This window comes from Lineus longissimus, chromosome 6 (assembly GCF_910592395.1).
Source record: "Lineus longissimus chromosome 6, tnLinLong1.2, whole genome shotgun sequence".
In the NCBI taxonomy this organism is placed as follows: Eukaryota; Metazoa; Nemertea; class Pilidiophora; order Heteronemertea; family Lineidae; genus Lineus; species Lineus longissimus.
In genome coordinates, this window is record NC_088313.1 from 11,683,293 (window position 1) to 11,697,765 (window position 14,473).

Genomic DNA, 14,473 nt, shown 5'->3' on the forward strand with positions numbered 1-14,473 from the left:
GCAAAGTCCAGTAAGCCTTATCAAAAACATTGCCTCTGAGACAATACAAGACTTGTGGTCAGGGACTACAACTACCCCGAGGCTTTGGGGTAATCGTAGCTCCTGACTTAAATTACAGATTGATAGTTTTTTGGCTTGCCTGTACGAATGCGCAGCAAGCCTCTTGGGAATAGCATGATAGAGGGAAAAATCGCAGTCTCCGACAGCATCCAGATACTCACACAAAGGGTTATAAGAAGAGGTGAGTTAAAAGCCTGCCTTCGAAGAGTGGGCGAGGTAAAAGCCTGCCTTCGAAGAGTGGGCGAGTTACGCACTCGTCCGCAGGTGATGGTGCACGTGCCTCGGCACCGTGCTTTAGAAGAGCGAGAAGCCGAGAAGCGAGGCTGAACAGGACAGCCGGTTATAGTGAATCTATCGGAAAGTCTCTTGTGTAACCGAAGTTATTGGAGAAAAGAAAAGGGACAGTTCCCCAATTTACCCTGTTTCTCAAGATAACTAATTTGTGTGTTTAACTGTAGACTTTCAAGAATTCTTAGCAGGAAAGTATTGTCGGGGGACGGTACCGTCCTTCAAAGGTTAGTTGAGCGTTTGTAGCTAGATGCTACAGGGTCTGGAGGATACTAGTTGTATCCGTCCTTGTAGAGCCGCAAGATCCATCAGTGGCATCACAGCTTCCAACAACCCAAGATTGGGCGAGACCAGCGTAACTCAAGCCCTCATCCTACCACAAACCTTAGAGTAACCAGACCAGATAGGCTAAGCACAAACTGACCCATAATGCTAATATCAGTTTCACTGCCTTCGGCTTTATGTAGTATATACATGTAGTACATAATAAATAATACCGTAAATGAGACTCCAGGCGACATCCACCCAACCCGTGCACCTCTGTCAGAGGCTCATTCAGCGTGACTGTTTCCGAGATGAAAACCATTATTGGACTCCCTCGGGAGAACCCCGTACCACCCTTATATTGGGGACTTGAAACAAATGGTAAAATGTGAAACAGCGAGCCAATAAAAAAACGCTGCAATGTGAAAGGTCACATAGTCTAATAGAGAGGCAGCGCCTTTACACTTAGCGTTTAGAACTAAATGAGAACGTTGAGGCCACGTTGACCCAGTTAAAAGTAGTAATTCTTAAGTTTAACAATAATATTCTCATCCCCGACTATATTATATCCAACCTCAGGTTTTTCTGGGAAATTAAGACCACCTTAGGATATTCACCTTCTAAAAAAGCCTCCAGCATGTCTAGGGGTCAAACAATGTTTCCCTTAAAACAGTACCGACCAAAAAGGCTACATTTGTTCCGTAAGTCCACAAAAAGCAAGAAGTGATAACTACTGGCTAATACAAAATTAGTTTAATTTCTTTAACCAAAATAATACTTATATATATTTTTACAAACCGCTTAGGGCAAAGTTCATATACCGGGAAATAATTCAATGTCACAATGTCAATGCCTCAAATGCCACTATCCTCATCTCATGAAAAGTCTCAGATTATGTACAATCCTGAATGTCGGTACCACTCGAATGACTACGAGAGAAAGTTTGTCATGACAGTGATTAACGTAAAGGACACCAGATGTCGATATCATGAAAGACGCACGATGACTAACACACAACACAACTGCTCATCCACGTCTCTTGTAAACAATGGCTTATGGACTGGTTTCTAACTGCCTGATTTCAACCTCTGTCAATTGTTAATTGACTTCCATCTCCACCACGTTTCTACCAGCCCGATCTCAGCCTTTGTCACTTGTTAAGACTTCCATCTCAAGTTTCTAATTGTCTGATACCAACTCTTGTCAATAAATTGTAGTCACGCGTGATTGATACCATCAGCGCATATTAATATCTCTGCAATTTTTCTGACGCGAACCGCTGCCCTCACCGACATCAAAATCTGATAGATCACTTGTTCTAACACGACTTAACAGAAGTTGAACGATTTCCTATCAAACACATGATTTTAAGAAGCACTAAGACATCTGTCTGCTTTGGAACATCAAAAGAGGCACCTTTAACCAATGATGTTCTTTAAAATCTACTGTTATAGTGACAAACCTTCATCCATTCGAAACAGACCTCATCGATCTAGCTGTGTAATAATGCTACGTTCGGGGAGGTAAACAGATTGCCTAGAACAAGTGGCAGAGTTCGTCTACCTAGGTGTCACACAAACAGAGGATGGTAACTCCCTCAATGAGTTGAGAACGCGTTATCCAAAGCTGCAGCTGCCCTAACCAGACTGAAGAGAATTTGGCGCAACAGAAGCATCTCAATGACGTCAAAACTCCACCTTCTGGGGTCTTTGGTGATCTCAGTGTTCTTGTAAGCGGCAGAATCGTGGACCATGAACACCCAGATCGAGAAACGGATCAACGCATTTGAACTGAACTGCTACAGGAGACTACTCAGTATCCACTATATACATCCAACACCACAAAAATATAAGTAAGAGAACGGGTCACCCAGTACATCAGGCATCACGACAGCGTCCTAACCAAAGCTGAGGTGGTTCGGCTATGTCACGAGAGCCAAGGAAACAATTACGTCACTAGCAAATACCATCTTGCAAGGGAGAGTGGGGGATAGCCGTCGACGCGGCCGTCCAAAGAGAATTTGGATAAATGACGTCCCGCACTGGACTGGAAGAAACACAAGTGACCAGATCCGCCTCGCCGAGGATAGAACCGTGTCGTGACGCATCGTTAACCGTTTAGGGTCGCCCAAATGACCGCATGGCTGTTGGACATTATAGTGATGACGATATCCCATGGAGGATGCAACCATCATTTTCTGTTTAACGTGTTCTATTTCAAGCAGACTTTGCGCGGCCGTGCATCCATTGCTCAGGTACCAAATAATTTCTCTCGCTGCCCCACCTATAATGGCTATATATGCTAGGTCAAGATTTCATCGCTAAAAATCACCGCTTTTCATTCACACAATCCAAAAAGTACTAAAAAGAGTTACAAATAAGATGCGCCCATGCATAAAGATATAGGGCACGAGGGTTTATTGACTAGTTTTACCAGTCCTGCAGGACCTGCAAGTAACGCAGTATCATTGCTGTGGTCCCGCTCAGCAGTTTTCCCGAAAGTGCATGACGTCAGAATGTTTTCCCAATTGCAAATGACACCCATGTCAAAATGCATTTTGAAGGCGCTTTAAAAATGACCAATTGGTGCTGTGCACCACTGGGAAGGCCGTGACTTCCTCTTGCTACACGAACTCATATGATTAATTTAATGAATACAAGGATCCGCTCGGTGCACTTGATGCCGCCCCAAACTAAAAAATTCCAACCAGACCCCCAAATCACTAAACACCGCGATTTTTAATTTTTTTCCTTATATGTGTAAATCCAAAAAGACCGGTTTTCACCACCATAGCCAATGCTCGAGACAAATGCGAAAAAAAAGTAGTTAAGTTAGCTCATTTTCGAAATAATTAGATTTTTGTCCAGAACAGAAAGAACACACGAAACTAGACAGTGCAACTGCTGATCACCCTGCCAAAGCACACACTCCAATCCAGTGAACGCCTCCGCCGCCATCATAACTATAATGTCGTCATTCTTTATTACAATATTTTGAACAGTGCGCCCAGTTTCGGAAAATCTCTGCTTGACATGTCCCAACTCGTACAGGTGCTAGAATTCCTTATAGAACACATTCCGCCTTGCTTCCAATGATATGCGGTGACGTGGTCCCGGAAAGCAGTAATTTTTTAGATCATCGAAATTCATCATAACTGCTCTAAAGAGTGAGAACGAATTTGTAAGAACTTGTGAAACTCTTGCAATAAATGGTAGTTGATCAATTGTTTGGAGAAACGTAAAGATGATTTGTGGACAACTTGGTATTAATAAGCATAACCTACTCAATGTAGACGAGATTAGACAGCTGTGTGAGGTCCAAACTAATTACACTGCGAAAATACTTAAAGAGATATTACTGATGAGGGACAGAAGAGACTATAGGATATTCGAGCGAAATGAAATGATAGATGTGATTACCTGCCTGGCCTGTTCTAATCAAAATATAATGGTAATCTTTGTGCACTATTGTACTTTTCACATCGCACCAACATGTATATACGCACGCTGCACGACATTCGACCTGGTTTTTTTTCAAGTGTACTAACTACTTGTATTAATAAATAAATAAATAAATAAATAAATAATATAAAGCAGGAAATCCAACACTTTTAGGAAGTACGGTTAAGAGTTGCAAGGCGGAAGAATCCGCGGAAACTCTTTAAAGTTACCTATGTAGTGTAGGCATTTTTTGGGGTGTCCATTGTACGGAGCAGATAACAGGGCCCTATATGCCTGGGTTCTAAATCGGGATAAGATGAAAAGAAAACTCCTGCTTGTAAGATAAACCTAAATAATAATTACAAAGGCTTGGAAAGAATCCAGCATGTTGCCTTGCTCATCTAACTGCCCTCGTCGATTATATAAGCCACTGGTATCGATCGGAGGCTGTTGATAACCAGCCAACTGCATCTAAGTAGACGGCAGTATCACTTCACGAATTTGTTTCATTTAGTCATTTTTCGCCTCTCTTGATTAGGATCGAGAAGCTAGACTTTATCAAACCGACACAATAAAAAAGCCTCCGATTCGTTCAGCTTGGCAAATTCAACAAAACGCTTCTGGACTTGCCATCACCATGTCACTAAAAGTTAAAAAGTTACAGTCGGCTAGGCTATTGCTAGGAGTATTATTCCCCTGGAAAGGCTGCTGGTCTATCACGGATTAACTCCCCAATAAACTCCCCAAACTGGTACCCATTTACTCTTGGGTGGAGAGAAACTAGTAACGGTTAAGTGCCTTGCCCAAAACACGAAGATGAAACAGTGGTGATACTTCCGAGTATCGAACCTGTGATCTTTTGGTTATAAACTCGGCGCTCTGCCACTGATCCCTACGTCACTACCACCACCGCAATATATAAACCTCTCGTGTCGGAGACTGCGGAAAACAAGCGAACTGCATTTAAGCAGACGACGCTATTAAGCTGACGACTCTGTCACGAATGGATTCTGCTTCAATTAGTCATTTGGTGGAGCTTTGATTGGGAAAAGTGTTCGGGTTAATCCTCTCGAATGGATTTTCGAATTGTACTTATCTGACGTAGCCTGGGTGTTTTAGTAGCGCGACATTCATTTTTTTCTATATTAAGTTCAGGATACCAGTACTCGCCAAGGTAGGTTGTTTTGACATTATCTGCCATTTTGGTTTTTATGACGCACGTCACTAGCATACATTGTCTTCTTTTTCCAATTTTTATTTTCCTTTTGTTGATTAAGTGTTGGCATTAAGCACTATTGTTACATTCCTAATCTGGCCGTTCCTGATGTTTAAGATAACATTTTAACGTGACGATTGCATCTTTGAAAGTTTTAGTTGTCCGGCTAAAATTGCAGTCCTGTGAAGCGATGTCTGTTCAGCAACCGACATCAATGGTTTCAGTTGGGGTTCGCACGGTGGATAACCGTATCGGTTCGGTACCGAAAGTACGGTTCAACGAACTGACGAACTTCCGCCTATGCAGTCTCGCAGACGACGTGAGAAATCAGTATATAAAATAAAATATAGAAGATATGAATACATTTTTGCGATGTAGCGGCCTGGGCTCTTGTTAAATATAATGGACTATCGTTCAGATCATAATACTTTTTTTGTCTTTTATAAGGTTATTTAATTACAATCTTCAACAAGTTTAGTAGGCTACCATGTAATCGCTGTCTGGTCAACGGTAGGCGTCACATTTCCTTCGAAGCTTTGGAGTCAACCTCTGGGTAGGTGTTCCACGGTATTTCATTCGAAATTCTGCCCTTTTCCTATACTTTTTGTGATTTTGACGGATTTCTGCAATGCCCGTACATGTTTTGCGAACCTTCGAGTACGGTTTAGCGACTTCACCGAGTACAGTTTAACAAAAGGCAACATGTGCGTCGAAATTCAGTTTCCGACCTTTACTGCAGCATTCCATGGCACGGTTCAGGCATGGTGATCCCAATTCTTTTCGTCTAAATGAGCATGATGTATGAGATAGTGCTCGACGATACCATGAATTTCCGTCGATGTTTTCTCACAAAAGTTGCAAAGAAACATTGCTCCTGGAAAATTGTAAAATATTTGGCGAGTTGAAGGCAATTCACGCGCCTCGAAGGCATCAACGATCAACTATTGGCAGTAATAAGGTTACATTTTAGATTGGGAAATATGACTGAGAGGGCCAAATATCGATTGCGAGTGAAATGCGAGAAACAATTTTTAATCTTTGGACCATACAACCCGTACACTTTCAATGCGTTACAATGCTAAAGCAGTGTACAGTAGTATCGCTAAACACCGAACACTTTCATGAAGTCGAGATATTTTGCGCTATATCTCAGCAATGCCAAATGCATATTACATGCTACTTCGTCATACTTTACTGTTGGCATTGTAGTACACGATAGCTCTGCAAGAATGGCGTCAATTCCAGGGGCTTCACCATGAATGATGTCTTTGAAGTTAATCAAATTTTCACCTTTCAACTTGAATATTTGCTCCGCTTCTCTAAGTTACATCTACATGGGCATACTGATGTCAACTACAACGACCGATGATGCATGCATAATAAGCGGAACCGGATTAAACCACAGGAACTCACCGAAAAAAGGAAAAAATATGGAAAACCTTGAAAGTCATTGCAAAAACGGAAATTCGTTGAACAGTACATATTGGCCGCTAAACCGATACAGTTATCCACCGCGGTTTGCAACCTCAATCATTCTGCAGTTAACGTTTATCAAATACAAAGAATGTACATGCATAGCCCTTTGTCGATGGCACTATCGATTTTCCTCGACCGGAGAGTGTGATATTGCCTGTGGTTTGAGGGCGAGGGCGATAACACGTTTAGAGGACAAAAAAATGCACATTGCCATCGACAAAGAAAGGTATATGTTGTTTAATACATGACCGCCGCGAATTTCCGGATGAACTCAGGAATTCAGGAATTTTTAAATTAAATTTTACTGCGCCCTTCGTACCCATGTTTCACGTTTTTACAATGGACAACATCAATCTTACTTGACCGTAAGTTTGTTCAATGAGGTGCGAGATTCGCGATGGAAAAGTAATTACGATTTTAATATTCATAAGGACTTGTTTTCCAAAGGGAATTTGAACCCCCCCCCCCCCGATAAAAGTGTCCTTCGCTAGTGACGGTATAGTTCTATAGAGACCTATGAACTATCGCCAAGATTAAAGTGAATACTAGAACCTTTTGTGCCTGGGGCACTCTTTGATAAGACCGTTGGAATTGTTACATCTGTGTATCTGTCACCTTGCCCGAAACGCTTGTTATGAAAACAATTCCTGTCGCCCACACTTCATGTTGTAACGTAACTGAACGAAGAGAATATCGCTTTTAAACATGTTACAAAATTTATCGTTATTTTTTTTTCTTTATTTTCCGATAATTCTCGTATTAGTCAGTTTTTTGGCTTCGAGCAACACGCAACACCTCATCTCGTTCAGTTTGCTAAATCAATATGTTTAACATTACATTTCCTTCCCTGACGAACAGAAACGTTATCGTGTACTTGTTCAAGCCTCGATTTGCCAATACAGGGTAGCCCAAAGAACAGAGACGACAATTATTTCCATGTTGTCGGTATGACGTCAATTTCTCGGTCGTTGACGTCACGCATGTGAACTCTTCGATTTCCGCAGTGGTGTTTTACCTTGCATTGCTAGTGTTGTGTTATCATTATCATATCAAATCACAAAACGTAGAAAACCTCAGTTCATTTCTTATTGACAACATAACGGTATCGTGTGGGTCCATTTGTTGTCCTGGGATACTTCTATCTTTCAAATTGAAACGATTACAAAGAGTTTTATTATAGCGTGTTTAACTTCGTGTTCGTGTTTAAAAGCGGAAGCCTGGTGGCCTCCTCGGATCTGAGATCAGATCCAAAATCAATAGGTCACCTCTCCAACCCCACCCCGTCATGTCACGGAAAATTCAAGGCAGATCCGGGGCTTGTTCAGCAGTTTCAGTAAGGAATATGAAATCCAAGATGGCCCTCTGGCGGCCTCCCCGGATATTGGAGCGGACAGAGAATCACTACCCATCTACGCAGCCCCCATATCCCAGTCCCACAGTAATATGAAACCAATCCGACCACCCATCGGCGTGTAATCACATTTTTTATGCCTCTGCATATATCGCTTCCTAGTTAGTAGCCAATCGAGGAACGATATAAGGTCGAAAGTTGGTCTATGAGATACGTATACTGTCGCCTAGTAGGGATTCATATGAACAAAGATTGGGATCAACAGCTTCAGTGGTTAGGAAACGCTCACATTTCGTAATCTGACACGAAATTTGACCTCTACTGTGACCTTGAAAAAGGGCCAAGCTCAAAATTTGTATAATACATATCATGTCCCTCCAGAAGAAGTACCTGCCATAAAAATTGCAGTAATCTGCAACCAATATAAAGCGCTTTGTATTTTTGCACAACGCCCCTGGTTATTTTCCTCAGGATGGAATTACCAACTTGGAACAAGGTAAAATCTGCATGTCTTTTTCAGAGCCTTGGTGCTCAGTCATGCGTAGCAGCATGAGCATCACAATGTCATCAATGGAAAGCTCACAGCTTCTGATTTACTATGAAGCAATGCCAAAAGTGTTAAAATGCTTGGTCTCCTTACATCAACCCCTTTTGCCAGGTTTACCTTTTTTCTGGGACACCCTGTACATGTATGGCCACGATGACAGATGATGAAGATGGTGAATGGTGGTAATGCTGACATCGATTTGTATCCCGAGCCCAAGGCGACATCTCCATGCCTATTCATCAGCTCAATATATTCGATATTTAGATGATTAGGCCTACCATTCAGGCCCACCTTTTAGGCCTTGCGTATGCGAGGACACCGTCACAAAATGCGTGCCGATATCGAATCCATCGATGGACATTTTGCGATAGGTTAGCAAATGAAGATGACCTCAGAAATACGCATGAGGAGCTCCCAACACAATGTTTCCGGTTATACCAATATGAAAAGGACATGACTTCTTTATTGTATCAAGTGGCTCACAGCAATCCCCTGTCACTGTTGTCCAGTTGTTATGAAAAGGGATTACCCATGTATTTCCCACGAACCACTTCCTTCTGATCTGATGAAACTGATCCTGCCTGAGGACATCGTTCATGGGGGTAATTGTTACAATGACTGCTTACAATTCAAGCATCCTAGTTTTGGGTGAAATCATAAACAATTTTGACATCATAAAACCCCATGTATAGTCGCCGCTTCGCTTTGCATACGACTTGGCTGGAAGGAGGGAGTCTTTGGAGTGCAAACGGGGGAGAAAACACCTTTTTAAAGAAATAGTTCAGCTCCAAAGAGACATTTCCACTTGACTCGGGGGGGGGGCAATTGTACAGGGTTAATTTTACTGGGGGCGGCAATTTTTTGGGGAGCAATGTCGCGGGCGGCAATTGACGGGGGGGGGGGGGGGTTCCTAGAACCCTTCTGGATATTAGCATCATGAAAGCTTTTTAATGCCAACTACCATGATTGGGAAAGTCCCCAAATCGAACTTCGAGAGGTCGTGAAAATGATCAGCTTGTCTTGGAAGAGGATCAGTGCAGATGCTGTGCCCACTTTTGGAGCTAGAGATAGCCGTCTGCTCAATTATTGACGACAATGAAGGTCAAAGGGTAGAACTTGGACAATAAGCTGAAATTGAACAGAGTGACAAAAAAGATGATTTACAGTTTTTCAAACATTGATTGTCAAAAATAAACAAAATTATTCTTTGCTTCATCCGATAAAAGGTATCCATATCCCGGTGGAAGGAATGGCAAGATGCCATTGAAAAAATGCATCTGCCTTCCTTCATCTACACAGCAACATTTCATCCCTCGTATGCATTCAACGGTTGCAACGCACTACTCATTTCTAAGAGCAGCTTTGATTTTGCGTTTTGGGTGCTGCAGGATTTTAGGCAAACATGGATAGTCCACTATCTAGCGCAATGTTCTGAAGCTTTGACAACAAATGTACAATGTAACATGCTTAAACATTGTTCGCAAACGCCAGGTTACCTCCAGGACTGACATAACTGAGTATCCCGTAAGGCGCAGGTCATTTAGTAGTTCGGGTCATCAATGTCTATTGCTGGAGTAAAATGGACATCATCGCTATTGTTAGAGTAAAAATTGACAAATTCGCTGACGATCAGACTGCTGAGGAATCCCCAGCTTCACAGGTGACCTGGCGCCGGAGTTCCGAGCACCAGTCTGCATTTTTGGTCTACTCGAGCGGTTTTAATTTAAGGAATTGATACCGAACTGGAGATATTGGTGCCCAAACCGCGAGGGTGGAGCTAAAATGCATCCAATATTTTAGCTCTACCCGAGCGGTTTAGGTGAGACGATCAATACCGAAAGTGAGGTATCAATTTCTATTCTCAAACATCTCGAATTAAATATCGAATAATGTGCTTTTAAATTCTTTTGAAATGCTTCCACTTTTTGCACCAACCCATGGGGTTATGGTCGCTTCACCCAAACATCTGTGGTGAAAACTAGGCTATATACCATTATGAAAATGATATATTATCACTCGGGTGTTTTAGAATATACAGCCAATGACCTCCCCTCGGTATTAATTCCCCTTGCTATTAATTAGATAACAGAAGAAAAAAAATACTAAAGGTTAATACGTACAACTGCACTGATTAATGTTCTACTGAAACATGTTTTGAATTAACAGTATCACAAATCATGACAGTGATATAACAATATTATAATTTGTGGTAGACGACGGTTCAGACAATTTACAGTATGTCAAAGAAATCTACCAAAATATACATCGCGAATCGAAAGAAATCAAAGTCGAAGCATTGTTAGAGAACCAATTAATCTATAATAGTCGGTGTTGAGTTACATCAGGAACCATGCAGCCCCGTAAAAATTGTTATTAGCGCCCGACCTCAAAGGTTTGAGAACAACGCGCACTGGAAAATCAAACCCCGCGACACTCCAACAGAAATCATACGAAAGTCATGTGAAATATCTTGAATCTGTTTCAGATGTTCAATAATTTTCTTTGATAATGACTTCAGCTTTTAACCCCCGCGGCTTTTTACTTCGTCGAATACGATTAATCAGATTGCTTTCGATTTTTGCTTTGATGTGGCCGAGCCTCGGGCCTCGGGACTTGAGGAAGGTGCGATGAAATTATGGTTGCCTTGGGTGACGCTGGAAATAAATCTAAACCGCACGGCATCAGGTGGAGTTTGAGTCTAATATGAGAAGTAAAGGAAAAAATTAGAGCGATAATGGAAACACTGGGTAATAAGATTAAAAGGTAATGACGTAGTTTGTAGTTTGCCGATAGAAACAAAAGCACGAATGAGTCTACAGACCAGAGCCCTCTATTAAAACGTGTGTACATTAAGTGTACATTGTTGTTCATAAGTTTTGGTAAAAAAAGTACACCTTGGACCAATCAATCTGCACAAAATTTTATATGAGTCAAGAAGAACCATTTGCCAATAGCATAATAAAGTTTCAAAACACTCCAATACCGATTGCCTGAGAAAAAATGATTTCCGTACACCATATCCATCAAAACGTCACTGGCGCATTGATATGGCCCTGTCAAAAGTTCTAAACTGACCAGTGAGACCACATTTTCTTAAATATATTATCAAAAAGCATATTTCTGTGATGGCCTGACTCTGTAGATTAAGAATCAACCACAGATTGAGAATCAATTCCACTTTGGTCCATCCCAGCTATGTATTTACCACAACTTGACATTTGATAAGCTCTATGCGACTCTTCCGGTCGTGGATGAATACATGTCTCTGCCCTACCGGAATGTTCTAATTCTCGTCAAAAAGGTGGTTCAGCAAAACACCTCTCATTTTCGAAATATTTGGTTAGTACACACCCGATACTCTTATTAATAGGCCATATAACACATAACCTGAGGACAATGCATGTTGAAACATGAAATCCGATATATCGATAAAATGAACTTTGAAATAGTTTTTAGTAGTTTTGTCGAAATGTCTACACCCTTTACACAAATACAAGAACCTTTGGGATTTTTTTCTCCAAAGTATGTGAGGATTATAAACATCATGTGTTTTAGCTCACCTCTGGGGAGCTTGTACGATACCATGGCGTTTGAAATCGCGAAATCACGAGATGAGTAATCATCATTTTCTGCCCCAAGATGTTCTATACTTCACTGGACCATGACAAATTCAATTACAATTTCCGATGCTGCTGTGAACTTCCCCATTCAATGACAGTGTGTCCGGGGACAGTACAGAGGCTACATGCATCTATGTCCACAAACACGACTGACTTTCAGGGAAATTAGCGATAATCTCTGACAGGGGCTGAAGCAGCTAAACTCCATATTCCTATTCCTCCTCCTGAACCTGATGAGGGGGCGCCCCACTTTGCAAACTATTTTGAAGAGGCCACAGATTGAGGATCAACTTCTTTCACTTGCATCTTTCCCTTGCATTGCATTCCGCGAGGGGCATGCAATACGAGCTGGTGCAAGACCTTGATAACATACGGTGTTGGGTGTGACTCAGTGGGGTTATTTTTACTTTATCGTTGCAGATTGGGCGAAAATCGTTTGTAAAGCCACACTCGAGGTGATTTCCAATGTTTTGTCAATCTATGCGTTCAACTTTTTCTGATGATGCCAGTGATCTCAGACACTCAATCATGAGAGTAGCTTCACGGCAAGATTGGAATCTCACTGAAATGTCAACAGAAATAAATCGCGAGAACAGAATTAGTTGGTGACAATTTACCATGAATGAAAAAAAATCCCACATCGAAGTGTATATCAAAATAAGGATAGCTCCCTATTATAGCCTCGGCCTCATGAATGTTCGTCTTTTCAGGTTTCATATTTGCAAAACATTCTTTGGCGGGTGGTTCTCCCACCAAAGTTGGCATCTCGCGATTTCGCATTCCGCATCTCGCGGTTTACAACATCCCGCGCTTGCCCTTGCTGCGAGAGTACAATATCAAAAATTGCAGCGTGTTTATACCTGAAATTTTTCTTTTGTTAAATCGACAGTCACTCGGTTTATACCATGTCAACGCTGTTGCCACCAGTTCATTAGCACCAAAAGATACAAGTTTTATGCGCGTGACATGGCCTGATAAAGAATATAAATTTCGCTGCAGCTTGCAGATTTCACAATTAATGTTTCTGCGTATTGCAAATCCAGGAAAGGTTTAAATGGGGATGGTTGGTGCTGACAACTGCCGATAAGGGCATTAATCCTAAACAATCGGATTTCGGAGCATCGCTTATTTGGATTGATTTGCACGTTGCGATACTTCTGCATCAAAATGCAATGCCACGGACAGCTGGGCGATTTTGTCAGAGAGGTTTTTGTTTATAATTCAACGCTAAGTTTCGCTTCAAGTGCGTAGCGTAAAATTGTCGAACTTCTTACACCCAGTAATCAACTGCTCTCCCTACAAGTCAGTGTTAAAGTTATCTAAATCGTCCTCATCCTCGGGCAAGAAAGAAAAGATAGTTCGAATTCGAATACATAGACGTGGTGGGATTGGCTTACTGGACTTTGCGCAACGAAACGAAACGAGCGAAATGGGGGAGCGACCATTATGTTGTACCCCGGTACGTCAAGTTCGATACATGATGTCAGTCACCAGTATGGATGTGTTTTCCATTATGAATACGTGTTTTTAAAAATCAAAATCATGAATTTCCTTTCCACTAGAAGAAAACGATGACGACGTTTCAGTTTAGGAGCCTAAGTTCTGTGGTCCCAATGGCCAAATTAACCCCTCGTTGGCTGAAAAGTCGATTCACCGGTCACACTCACAAATGGTCGAAAATGACCCCCAAAACTTCAGACTCCCAACCTCGTAATTATCACGGTCAGCCCACAACAAAATTTCTATGGTTTGAAGATCTTACCCCGGGCTGTATTATCTGCCGGAAATTGATTTTCATCGGCACGTCTGGGAAAAATCTATGGGGCGCTAAAGTTGACCAATTCAACTTTTTAATGTATTAGCAATTTGATAATAAATGTAGTGTGTACCCGCAACCGCTTGAGGTCTGGACTTAAAACCTTGTTTACAAATTCACACCAAATTTCGTTTCAAAATTATTCTTTGTTTGGCACCAGGGGGCGTAATGCAAAAAAAAATGAAACAGACGATGCGCGTAATGTCTCGCTGTCTCAGCAAGCGAATAGTTGTGATCGTTGGTTTTTGATACGAATCGTTTCCTGTATGCCCGTTACAAGCCGTTGTCTGAATATGGTGTGAACCTGTTTACCGTTCAATGCTGCTCCCTGTGACGCTGTACCCGCAAATGTTCACTGAAAAAAATGCTGATAATGACTTACACGGCTTGTTCGC

General features: G+C 41.7%; 1 protein-coding gene across 1 annotated transcript in view; it reads left to right on the top strand.

Moving 5' to 3' along the window:
• Positions 1-5,022: 5,022 nt before the first annotated feature.
• The window catches only part of LOC135489966 (neuropeptide F receptor-like), a 112,478-nt gene continuing 103,027 nt past the window's right edge, over positions 5,023-14,473 (top strand). The window contains exon 1 of the mRNA XM_064775604.1: positions 5,023-5,226. The gene's annotated coding sequence lies outside the window, so the exon portion shown is untranslated. The remainder of the gene's footprint in view (positions 5,227-14,473) is intronic.